This window comes from Pteropus vampyrus, unplaced genomic scaffold (genome assembly GCF_000151845.1).
Source record: "Pteropus vampyrus isolate Shadow unplaced genomic scaffold, Pvam_2.0 Scaffold80, whole genome shotgun sequence".
NCBI lineage: Eukaryota > Metazoa > Chordata > Mammalia > Chiroptera > Pteropodidae > Pteropus > Pteropus vampyrus.
The window spans coordinates 7,659,661-7,672,671 of NW_011888861.1; the positions used below are offsets into that span (position 1 = coordinate 7,659,661).

The following is a 13,011-nucleotide window of genomic DNA, read 5'->3' on the forward strand; positions in this document are numbered from 1 at the left end:
TGACCGCCGCCGGGGAGGGGGCGTCTGGGGGGCTCGCACAGCGGCGAGGAGAGGCAGGGGGGCCCCTGGGACCGTGGGGCCCGGGGTGAGGAGGGCGGGCGCGGGCTTTACCTCTCCCCGGGCCAGAGTAGGGCACGTTTAGCGTCTTTAGGGGCGACGGGAGGAGCGCGGCCCGGCAGCGCGGGGGAGGGAGGGCGAAGGTCCGAGGCTTTCCCGCGGGTGGGCGGGGCGGCAGGGGATCCCCGGGGGCGGGAGGCGGGGAGGCCGCGGGCTGCTACGCGCGGGCGGGGGATGGGGCGTCCCCAGGCGGCGAGTGAGGACGGAGCTGAGGGGGAAGGGCGGGGGTCACCCCGGGCGCGGAGGCCCAGCTGGGCAGGCGCGGCCGCCAGACCAGCGCTGGGGTAGGGGTTGGGTGGGTGCCCCGTTCGGGCTCGCGTGGATCCCGGAGGGCCCCGGGTCTCCCCGGCGGGGCGGGCCCGAGACCTGGTCTCGCCCCGCCGTCCACCCGCGGCTCCGCCCCGCCGGGCCGCCACAGGGACGGAAGGGGGGCGGGAGGAGGCAGTGGCGCGGCCCGAGGGGGAGGGCCTGGGGAGGGGCGCGAGGGGCGGGAGCCCGGGGTCGAGCCGGCCAGAGAACTGGCGCCCGGCGGCGGCGAGGGGCGGGCCAGGCCGGTCACGCGGCCTCGGGAAGGCCTGGCCGGGTCGCGCAGTTGGGGGCGGTTGGTTCGAGAAGAGGGGCGGGGACGGGCGGGGCGGTAGTTTCTCTTTACCGTCTCTTTACTTTCTAAAGCAGGATGTGGGCCGGCCCGGTGACGTCATGGGGTCTCCCAGCCCCGCCCCGCGCCCGGGCCGATTGGGGGTGGGGAAGGGAGAGGGGGGCACCCCAAGGGGGTTTCCTCAGCAACGCGTTGAGGGAAGGGGAAAGTCATTGTGAAACTTGAAACTCATTAACTTTGAAAAACAACTTTAAAAAAACCGGGAGCGGGGCGGAGTGTTGGTTTGAAGGGTGGAAGGGGACATGTTATTAACCCTGAACTGAAACCACTTTTTGGTGGCGGATGTTCTATTAAAAGATTGAGGAAAGCCAAGGTTATTCCAGAGGCCGCTCCAAAGCCCGCTGGTGGTTCCCAGAGCCGGAGCGGCGAGCGCAGTTAACCCTTGCCTGTCCGCTTAACAGCCTGGGGCAGGGGAGGGCGGGGAGGGGTGTTTGAGGTCAGAAAAACGGGGTGCGGGGCTAGGCCGCCGAACTGCTTCAGGGACGAAAGGAAGAAGAGGAAGGGGTTAGTGGGAGTAATTACCATAAACCAGAATTTGACCCCGGCTGCTAGAACGCAGTAGAGAAAGAAAGGATTAGAAATCTATGGAAAAGAAATCAGGAGGGGCTGGACGAGGAAAACGAAGGTTTTCGGAGATAGACCTAAAGAATGGTAAAAGTTTGGGGCTCAAATTCCACATGTACACCTAAAGAGCTGGCAGAAGGAATTGGTTTAAGGAGTCACTCTGAAATGGGGAGGAATAAGATTAAACAAAAATTTTGATACAGAAAATTTTTTCATTAAACCAAACTGCTTTCTCCTTTTAAGGAATAAAAATGCTGAAAGACCATACACCCACTACGCTGGCCATCTGCGCAAACTTCAATTGTTTTGTTCCCTGGGGCTTCCATAAAGACGTCTAGGTTTTTCCTGCTAAGGTTCACCCCGAAAATCCCCCCGAGAAAATCCTATCTCTAGCTCATTTGAGCTAAGAAAAGCTTAATGCACAAAAATGGGAATAATTAAAAGTGGAATACTCAATAATGGCGAGCTTGTACCCCAAAATAACGTCGTGTATGCCCTGCCAAAGGGGGGAACATGCCTATTAAAAACTAACTTCAGTCAAAAGAGCAATATCGAAAAACTGCCTAAATTTGAAATATTAACCATACTGTCCTTCCAATCTTGCGGTGAAATAATGCACTTTTTAAATTTTCTATGTAATATAATCATCTTTTATGAAATGACATTTAATGGATTGCAGTCACAAACAGCATGTAATATAACTGTCCAACTCGGTATGTGAATAAAAAATAAACATGATTTACATGAGAAAGTATACCTACTCTGTCAGGATAAAGATGAAGGTAGCTCCTAATTATTTTTACTTGTGTCACCTGTAAGTTAAAAATACTAACTGAATGAATATATTTCTAACACGATAGTTGTTGAACATAACAAACATATTGTGAACACAGTGTTTTATAAAGGATTTGGCATTGCTCTGAACCTTCTAACAAATTAAACATCCAATTTCGTCATTTCAATTTGTTGAAGAACTTTGCTTAAAAAGACTACTCATAACTTTATTGAGCAGAAAATCAATATTAAACTTTTCTTTGAAATATATACAATACCGAAAACTTACCTATTTTCTATTTGTGAACTAATTTTCTAAATGCATTTTTCCCCCTAATTCTGCCTCCAGTTCTAACTTCCTAGTTATCAGAAAGCAAGGAAAGCTAGCTAAACTATAAAGTAGCTAGTTGCGGCTTATTTTGTGGCATATTCAACAGTTTCTCAAATTGTATCTTATAAACGAAATATAGGGAAACTTTTTTTTTGAACGAGATAAATGTGACTGGTAAACAGCAGTTTGAATTGTCGAAAATTCTAAAACAAATGGGGTGGTGACCATACCCCGAAAAAAAAAGAGGGGGTTCCTAGGGCCCATTTCTCTCTGGCTGCATACCTATTGGCCCTGTGAACGCCTCTGGAGTCCCCTCGGGGGCTGAGGTTCAAGTGAGGACAGTGTCACTGAGAGGTTCTATACATTTTCCTTGCTAAGCAGCTATGGGAGGACAGAAGTCCACCCCAAAGCTTTGTCACGGGACTCTGCCGTCTCGCCGCGTCCATCCTGTTCTGCGCCACCACCGCTGCCCGCGCGTCCTTAGCGGGGTTCCCACGCGGCCGCCCGACCGGCTCGGGCTCCCCCCTGGCGCGGCCCCGCGGCCCCGGCCCTCCGCCCTGTGCGCGGCCCGGCTGCGCCACCGCCACGCGGAGATCCCGGAGGTTCCTCCCCGGCAGCCACCGGGTCACGCCGCCGCCCGTCCCTCCCCTCCGCCCTCCGCCCTCAGCGCGCGCTGGGCTTTCCCGTCCACCGGCCGAATCCCCTCCTCCTCGGGGCGACTCGGCGACAAAACCTTCCTCGCGCGTCCTGCCAACTCTGCCCCACACCCAAGCTCTTCCCAAGCCAGACAAAAGAACCAAGAGAAAACTTACCCGAACTGCAACGCAAAAGTCTGATCCAAAGCTTCCTGGGTTTAACTTTTAATTTTAAAAACAACAAAAGCAGAAACCAAAAGCCTCCTAGGTTGGAAGTGGGCGTGAGAGGAAATGCTAGGGGGAGGCGCTTCATTCCCTCGGCTGCTTTTGCCGCCCCCCCCCCCTTTTCTGGCCCCTGCCTCGGGCTTTGATGTTATCTAGTGCACCGCCTACGTTGGTTTATACCTTGAGCTGTGAGCCGAGAATGATATACAGATATTCGGCACTCTATATGCTAGTTTGAAAGAAGGAAGCAGGTGGTCACGGTAAAGGATCCCCACTTCTTAACCCCGCAGCGAGAATGGAACATATTGCCCTGTCTTCCTTTTGTTACCTGGACTAAAATGAGCAATCCACCTATCTGGTAATCCTGAAGAGCTGGATGATACGGTATTGTATGTGAGATTCGAAAAAGGCCTTCTAAATCAGATTCATTTCCCTCCACTATCAGCACAAACTTAGAACAAGGCTGTTTTTGGTTTTTAGATCTCAGTTTGGTAAGTAAATGTTATTTCCCTTCTTAGACCTGTGGCCTTGACGAGACAAGACTATACCTCTGAAGAAAATAAACTCCATAATAGCATGACTTTCATATATCAGTCTCATACGGCAGAATGCCCCGCACCACCCCCTCACATTATAGAAAGCTTGTAACTATTTATTTTATCTTAGTTAACTGGACACTCCCAGAAACTAGATATATTTTTACATTAGGTTAGCAGTCTGGGTACCATGACAAACAAAGCACTAACAAAGGATGCTTTTTCTTTTTTCTTTTTCCTTTTTTTTTAACAGATCAAGATGGATTTCACTGTCTACCATTCAGGCCTAACTGTGCATCCACTTTATGCCAACAGCATCCTGTGTTCAGACCTTGCCCTCTGGGAGTTTGCAAATTAATAGAGACAGGATAAACACATGGAAAAATACCTAGAGGGAAAATAGATACAAGAAGAAGCTTATAAACAAAGCCAATTAAAGTTATACAGAGTTATTTACATGATTGCTGAGAGCTTTCTAGATTGGGTGAAGGGCAGGATTGTGAGAGAAAGTTCAGTAGTAAGGGCGAGTTCTGAGTAGGATTTTGAAGAAAGGTTCATGATTTAGCAATAGCGTAAATGAATACATCATTCCAGGCAAAGAGAAATAGCTTAAAGGTGAGAGCAACTAAGCTATGTGTGATGGTTTTTCTGACTAGAGTGAAAACTCAAATGTGAGAAAAGTAGGTGGCCATATAAATGTAGTATCTAAACGCGACACCTGAGAGGGGAAACAAACTATTAATAACTATACCCAGATGAGAGACATGCACCTGGACTGTACTGGGCAAACAGGAAGGTAGGGTTCTCTAGTAATGAGATATGAAGACAGAGTGGGCAAACAAGAGGCAACCAGGGAAAAACTTTAGGCATCATTATGAAGGAATTAAGACATGATACTGAGAATACAGGCATATCTCATATTATTGTGCCTTGTTTTATTGCACTTTGCAGATAATATGTTTTCATCAAATCGCAGCAACATCTTCCACCAGCAAAAAGATTATGAGCTGGTGAAGGCTCAGATGATAGTGAACATTTTTTAGCAATAAAGTATTTTTTAATTAAGGTGTGTGTACATTGTTTTTTGGACATAATGCTATTGCACACTTTGTAGAATACAGTATAGCGTGAATATAACTTTTATATGCACTAGGAAACCAAAAAAAAATCACATAATTTGCTTTATCTTTGTTAGCTCGGGCTGCCATAACAAAGTACCATAGACTGGGTGACTTTAACAATAGAAATTTATTTCCTTACAGATTTGGAAGCTGGAAATCTAAGATCAAGGTTTGGCTAATTTGGTTTCTGATGAGAATCCTCTGGCTTGCAGCTAGCCAGCTACCTCCTCACTACGTCCTCACAGCGTCTTTCCTCCAGGAATGCACACAGAGAGAAAGTGAGCTCTCTGATGTCTCTTCTTATAAGAACACTAATCCTATGGGATCAGGGCCCCACCCTCATGACTTCATTTAACTCAATTACTTTCTAAAGACTCTATTTCCAAATACAGTCACTGTGAGGGTAGGGAGGGCTTCAACATATGAATTTGGGGGCAGGAGATGAGGACACAATTCAGTCTGTAGCAGACAACAAGATATAGATATTTTTACATGGAAATGCACAGTGAATTAATACTGACCTAGGAAACAGGCTTGTCAGGTGCTTGAAGATGAAATAAGTTGACGTGGGCTTTGGGCTTAGACATACTTGGGTTTCAGTCAGAAAGGACACTAGTAACTCAATATCTTCCTTGGAAAAGACTGAGTGAAATACTAAATAAAAATGCCTGGAACTGCCCAAAGTGCTCAATGGATGTTAGCTACTATTGTAACTATCATTACTATTTTGGTAATGCTATCACATTAAAAAAAAAAAAAAAATGGAAATTGGGAAGCCATACGTTAGACTGCAAGCTCCTATATCCAAGGCTAAACACTGCTGGGTGGTGCTTAACTTGATTTTATCATCATTTCAGAGGCCAAAAGGACTTCATTCTAGTCTCCCTTATTTCCAAGAATAACTACTTCTAAATAACTCTACTTTTTAACATTTCTAGCAAAATAGTTCTCAAACAACCTATGGAAAACTATTTTTGTTCCTGCACATTTACTGCATTATAAAAAAAAAAAAAAAGCCATCGTATGGATTGCCAAAGGATTTAAGGGTCTCATTTTCCCCAGCGTGTTCACAATCTGAACATACGTAAATTAAGCATTCTCTGTCTAGCCTATCTAGTGTGCAAATCCTTTTCCCTATAACATACTTTTTCATCACTCCATTGATATCCTTTACAGCATCTAACATTCTAGAATTATCCATTTACTTGCCTTTTCTATTCCAATCCTCAAGTAAAATATGAGAGCCATGAGTAAAGGAGGCTTGATTTGTTCACCTACTTAATCCCCAGCACCCAGAATGGTGTTGCAATAAATGTTTGATGAGCAAATGAAGGAGAGGACCATAACTTCTTTCTAACTGAGTGCAGTTCTGCTAGTTACTTTCAGATTCTGTTTTATTCATGCCCAGGACCTGCTCTTAAAATGGCCCCAAACTAAAAGCTTTGTTGTAGTATGAGTCTTGCTCATCTTTCAGCTTAGTTACTAAGGCTTTCCTGTCAACTTTACTGTTTTCTTACTTTTGCATTTTCATTTAAACAACTTGGAATGTTTAATTTCTTGACTTGATGTTATATAATATGGTTAAAAGGGATCTGCTTATTTTATAGACTAGATAACTGAAATACAACATGGTTGTGTGTATGATACAGTGTTGCTAAGCTGCCACTGGCAGAGCTTGACTGGAGAACTCCTCCCCTTCTTCCTGCTCCCAAATCCTTTTTCTTTTATATCCTTCCCTGATTTTCACCCACCAATAACTCCATTGCTTTTTTGCTCGTTTTTAATATTCATTCCTAAATTAAAAAAAAAAGTTTCTCCTCTGCTACAGTTTTGATTGCGGTTTTGGGGCTTAAGCATTTTATGTTGAAAGGGAGGGAGAGAGTAAGGGAAAGGTAGGTGTGTATGTGTATAAAATTCATATATGTATATATATAATATATATATGTAATATTATATATATGTAATATATATGTAATATATATGTAATAATATATATGTATATATATGTTATATATATATTACATATATATATAATATATATGTAATATATATATATTATATATATATATCAGAGAAAAAATATGGACTTGGAAGCCAGCAAACCTAGATTGAATCCCAGCTCTGCCAAAAGCATAATTTTAGGCAATTTATTTGATTGTCCTGTGCCTCAGTTTACTCAACTTTAAAGTGAATGTAATTGGAGTCTTCATAGAATTAATTATATATAATTAATTATATATAATTAAATATATTAAATTAAATATATTAGTATTTCTAAAGCACTTAGAACAGTACCTGTCATACAGTTATAGATATATGTGTGTGTGTGTTGATCGATTCTTTTTTGCATTTCCACACTCTACTAAGTGTAGCTTTAACATTTATTACCTTTTAAATCTTGAAATAAGTCTCTGGAGACTGGGGAAACCTAATAACTAAATATAATATGGTGCCCTGGATGAGATCCTGGAATAGAGAGAGAACATTAATGGAAAAACTTGGTAACATCCAAATAAAGTCTGGAGTTTAGTAAATAGTAATGTTCCAATGGTAGTTTCTTATTTTTGACAAATGTATTATGGTAATGTAAGCTGTTAACAATGAGGAAAAAATGAGTGAGGGTATATGGGAGCTCTCAGTACAATGTTTGCAAATTTTCTGTAAATCTAAAATATTCTAAAATAAAGTTTATTTAAAAAAACAATAACCCAATACTACAGTTACTATTGTTATCTACATGTTACTGATAAAGGAAGTCAGACTTGGGTTAAATAACATGTCCAAGGTACAACCATGCAAGGCCTCACAAGGACCCTCACCATCTGCAGAGGGGACCATGTCCTGAGACCCTAGACCACTCTGCCTCCCAGTGAGTCTGCACTTCCCTCTATACTTTCATTAGCAGCAGTCTAAGATCTGGGTGAGCAAGTACGGCCTAAACATCGTTATGAAGCAGATAGTGTTTTTCTTCAAGTTCCCTCTCTCTTCTTTGATATTTTGAGACTTATTTCCACTTGATCTATCTAGTAGAACTCGATATCAGGTTTAAAGTATACATATGAATATATATGTATGTTATATTTCAGGTTTAAAGTTTGATATATGGCATATATATATACATACACGTATACATATGTATATATATACACATATATACATATATGTATATATATATACCTATATATGTATATATATATGCCATATATCAAACTTTAATATATATATGTGTATATATATATCCATCCATCCATCCATCCCTGGTGTACTCTCATTTTAATGAGGTTATGTCTATAATTATGACATTTCAGCATCAGCACAGGGATGTACTATGTCTGTGGACCAGTTACAGGACAGGATTCAACACATTAAAGCCTTTAAACTTTCCCTTCTAAATCATTGGTTATGAGTAACCTTTTCTTCATGTACATAAAGTGCCAACCCCACAGCTCCACCCCTATGGCTTAACAAGTGTCCTCTTTCTCGAAGCGCATTTTGACTACGCATGTCTACCTCCTATACTAATGTCTCTGTTTCCCCAGACCTCACTAAGTCCCAAATTCACTAACTCCTGGCTTTTTAAATGTGCAGTTTGGTTTTTAAGAAGTTTTCTCTAGATGCCTGCTCATTGAATGAAATTTCACAACTGAATTGCTTCTGGTAAACAACTCTTAAAGCCAACATTTTTTCCTTCCCTAAATTCAATGCGGTACTATTCTATACTATTTAATTTTCTGTTTGTGAAAGCTTGTGGTTTAATTAATGACTTTGAGTTTATTGTTATCTTCTTTTCATTGTAGTTCCTATTATGCCAAAATGTCTACAGGTATAAATGTAAAAGAACCTAAGAATCTAGAGTCAAAGTCCAAAATGGGACAAGCTTGAGAAAGAGCAATAGATAGAATGGACTTCCTAGAGGCTAAGGAAAATGAAAGTAATACTAATGCACAACGACAAGCAAGGGAATGAAAGGCAAGAGTAAACCAACCACTAAAAATAGGACAATAATAGGTCATGGTAAACTTTAACATGTTTTGAGTGCTTTTTAAGTTTCAGCTATTTTAATTTCTGCAAGAGGATGTGGAGCTTGATTTATAGTAGATGATTGGGAATGGAACAAGGGTTATAATAAGGCATCTAAATAAGACTGTGTGTGTGTGTGTGTGTGTGTGTGTGTGTGTAGTGAATATCAACTAGCCAGAAGTCTGTCTAACCTAAAGACAGTCTAGATATTATTATAAAATTTTTTTGCTATTAATGAGTAGCGCATAAGAGATTTGGTAATTATAAAAAATATTGATGCAAGCAGGAAATCTTGGCACAGTCGTGGTATGCGGTGCTCAGAGCAGTAGTAACAGGACACACACATTTGTCTTCTGCTTTTGCTACTCATACAACTGTCATTCCCAACTGTTGTGGAACCTTCTGGTTACAAAATTCCATCCCTCACATAGTAACAAGAGTCAAAACAGTCCCTCCCTCCTGTGCTTTCATCACAAAACAGTTTCGTAACCACGTTCTCTCAGAAAGTTCCATAGTTCACCTCTCTGGAACAAAATAAAATGATTTCCAGAAAGGTAAATCAGACATTTCTCTAACAGTAGCTCTTATCCATTCCCTCATTCTAAAAGCATAATTTCCATTATCCTAAAATTTGATTAAGGGAAAGAAGGTAATTAGCATCTGGATTTTCTTCAAAAAACTTTTATCTTCTCAATAACAATTCCCGTTAAGTATTCTGAGCAACTGATGATCTTGTATCCATTTTGATACCATTAAAACAAATTCACACATTTTTATTTCACTCAGATCTCTAGTGAGATTTCTTATTAAGAAATCTTTTATTTTCTTATTTAGGAAGAAAATTTTGTCCCAAACCAATTATTATTTTTTAAAATTCTCAAACATAAGTTACTTTATGACAGTGGCCTATGATTCATAGTCCCAAAAGACCAAGCTGTCTTTCTGCAATAAATCACAAGAGGATATTTTATTTGTATCTATTCTCACAAATTCAAAGAAAACCAGAAAAAAATTGGCCAGTACTTAAATAAGAAATTCTGAGATGCTGCAGAAATATGAGCAGCTGAGTATGGATTTTTTGCTACTAAGATTTCCTTGGAGCTTGCTTGATTTTTCTGATAATCTAAAATATATGGCAATATCGAGATGGCATCATGGAATATTGGCCAGTTGTGTAGCAGATAAGTGAAAAGAATTATTCCTCCAGGGTAAACTAAAGATCCTGGGAAAAAAAGAAAGAATATTAATGCTCATATTAGAGCCAGATGAAAATTGAGATACCCTCCTAATTAGCTAATGTACTAAGGAGCATTTTACAATATCCTCATATGTAAAGTAGGGTGATAATCAGAATCTACTTCCTATGGATGCTTTACAAAAGAGCAACAAGAGCTTATTAAATAATCTGAATGTATCTACTTCTATAAAAGTATAAACAGTTCCTTCTCTTTATCAGTCCACTAGGTAAAATGTCTCCTTTATATTCTTCTATGCCTCTTCATTATCTCCTCCCTTCTTTCTTTGCTTACACAGTAATTGGATTCCTTTCTAAGTAAGCATTTCTTTCCCTAGTTGCCACTCTACTGCTCTATTTTCTTTCTCTTTGTTACTTCTGAATTTGAAATGAATGGCTTATTCTTAAACCCAGGACAATATTACTTTTAGGTTCTATGAAGTCTGTAAACTGGACATCTGTTCTCTGAAATTTAATTACAATTCTTCTTCTATTAATATTTACAAGTACGTTAAATTCTTTGGATAAAAAATACTACACAGTCTTTCTTTTTGTTCTAGTATATACTGCCCTGATATCTGGCTTCTTGAATATAGATTCTCTAACTAAAATCAAAATTAGCTCTTTACAATCACCAATTTTGATATCATTTCCAACCATATTTTTCTGATTCCCTCAATTTTTTTAACCAACACCTTCCTGCCTATTTCTCCAACACTAACTCTCTGCTTTCTCCCCCACATTTAGAAGATGTGGGATTTCATTATTATTACCCTAAAATGTAGAGGTGCGATGTGATATATTCTTAAATTTTTCCTCATTTTTCTTAAAAAAAAATTGCTGAAGATGGACAAGAAGTACACTCTATATCACACTTAATCAAAAGCTGCTCAATAGTAAATTAATCCAGTGTTGCCAATATTCACATTGGAGAGTGTCTGGGGATAGAAAGCAGTTGTCCACCAAGACATCAACTTGGAAGAAAATAGGGCCAGAGTCCAAACGTTCCTAGCTTCTCTTAAACAGGAAATAACACTGATCATATAACTCTCTCACTGAAGAAACCAAGTAGCTTCCCTCTAACTACGAGATGAAGTCCATAATCCCTAGCTCCTTTCCAATCACAAAGTAGTTGAAATGAACACTGCCAGTATTATTGTCAGCTACTTCCCTAAATAAAGTCTTCATTTCAGCCTAATGGTTTGACTGTTTCTGCAATAAGTTTGGTGCTTCCCTCCCTCCGTATTTCCAATCATGACTGAATGAGATGCTTGCCTCCCTCCTCTCTGCTCATCATTCGTTAGGATCTAGATGAATTGTCTCTTTTCCATGACCACTCCATGAAGTGGTCCAACAGGCTCATATAAAATTGATATACTCTGAATTAGGTAGTTAATCATGCCAGCAACTTTAAGTACTATTGTTTTACTTTTTCTAGGTTTCTTCTATCTTCTGGTCTAAATTGTTTAGAACAGATAACTTTATCTTATTATTCTACATAGCCCTCTCTTTAGTCTTTCTTATTAATTAATTAATAATCAACTTTGAGTGTTATCCATGAACCATCCTTTTAGGAAAATGAGATCTATAAACTATTATTTGTTGTGTTCAGTACTTTTTTTTCCTTTGTAAGAAACATAGATAATCTTTTATCACTAACCTTGACACTTCTTTAAGTTTTAGTTTCTATTTGTAAAGTGACTGTGTTGAACTAGCTCACTGAAGACCATTCTAGGGTAAGGACTCTATAATTTTGTTGTTTCTACTTCAAAGATAGTCAATTTTCTAACTAGGTACTTTGTGATAATACAAACTTTAATCATGGACTTCACCTTTTTAGACTTTCTTTAATCCATGCTCTTACTATGGGCTTTTTAATTCTTTTTTATCATGACCTACTTGAGATGGCCCTGTCAAATTCAATATTATTTTCATGTAGACAAATAATCTTCGATCTGAGATAACATGCTAGATGTAATTGCATTCATTGTAAAATATATATTTGAAAACAAAATTAATCTGTGCATTTTGCCCCTTTCTTCTGTATTATATAATTTTGTTATACCTACAAGAATTACATGATAATTTCTCCAAACCTTAATGCATTTAGATTTAAATTAACTGCATTTCAGTAAAAACTTAAATTTAAAAATATCTTCTTATTTAGGTAATATTGAGATATGATTAGAGACTACTGGTTGGAAGGTTTTCAAAAGGTAGTATTACTAGACAAGTAAAATCTTTTCTATGACTACTTTGAAATTCTGGCTAGAAATTATCTATCTAGAAACAGTACCATAAATCTAATATCTAAATGTTTATTTAATCATTTGAAAGTTTTTCTCAACTTAAATATTAATAAATCAAAACTATTTTCTAGGTGGCACAATTAAAAATGGTAGATTAAAAAGCCACAGGTTCCATAGAACTGTATAATATACTGAGTGAACGCCAATGTAAACTATGGACTTCATTCATAATTTATCAATTTTGACTCACTATATGTACTACACTAATGAAAAATGTTAATAATAGAGAAAAATTAGGGAAGAATGAGAAGAAGCACTCTGGTAAACTTAACACTGCTCTGAAAAATAAACTTGATGTATTTAAAAAGCTATGGGTTCTAATTAATGTTATATATAACATTATAAATAATGTTATATATAACATATACCCTTTATAAAACTGTTGCCTTCTCAATGCATTTTTTTCTATAATGTCTTTAAAGATAGAGGACACTACTTTTCTTCCTTGTTACTTTATCCAGTTTTTCTGGAAGGCCTATCCTGAAAG

The 13,011-nt window shown here is 39.4% G+C and overlaps 1 protein-coding gene across 4 annotated transcripts in view; it reads right to left on the minus strand.

Annotated features, from left to right (window-relative positions):
* Nucleotides 1-3,387, minus strand: part of HIVEP1 (human immunodeficiency virus type I enhancer binding protein 1) — a 141,337-nt gene extending 137,950 nt beyond the window's left edge. For 2 of the 4 annotated variants that reach the window (XM_023532271.1, XM_011362894.2), the window contains exon 1: nt 3,257-3,387. The gene's annotated coding sequence lies outside the window, so the exon portion shown is untranslated. Of the gene's footprint in view, nt 1-111; nt 232-2,100; nt 2,376-3,256 lie in introns of those variants that run through there. The other 2 variants (XM_023532270.1, XM_011362895.2) reach the window with 2 other exon arrangements.
* Nucleotides 3,388-13,011: the final 9,624 nt, after the last annotated feature.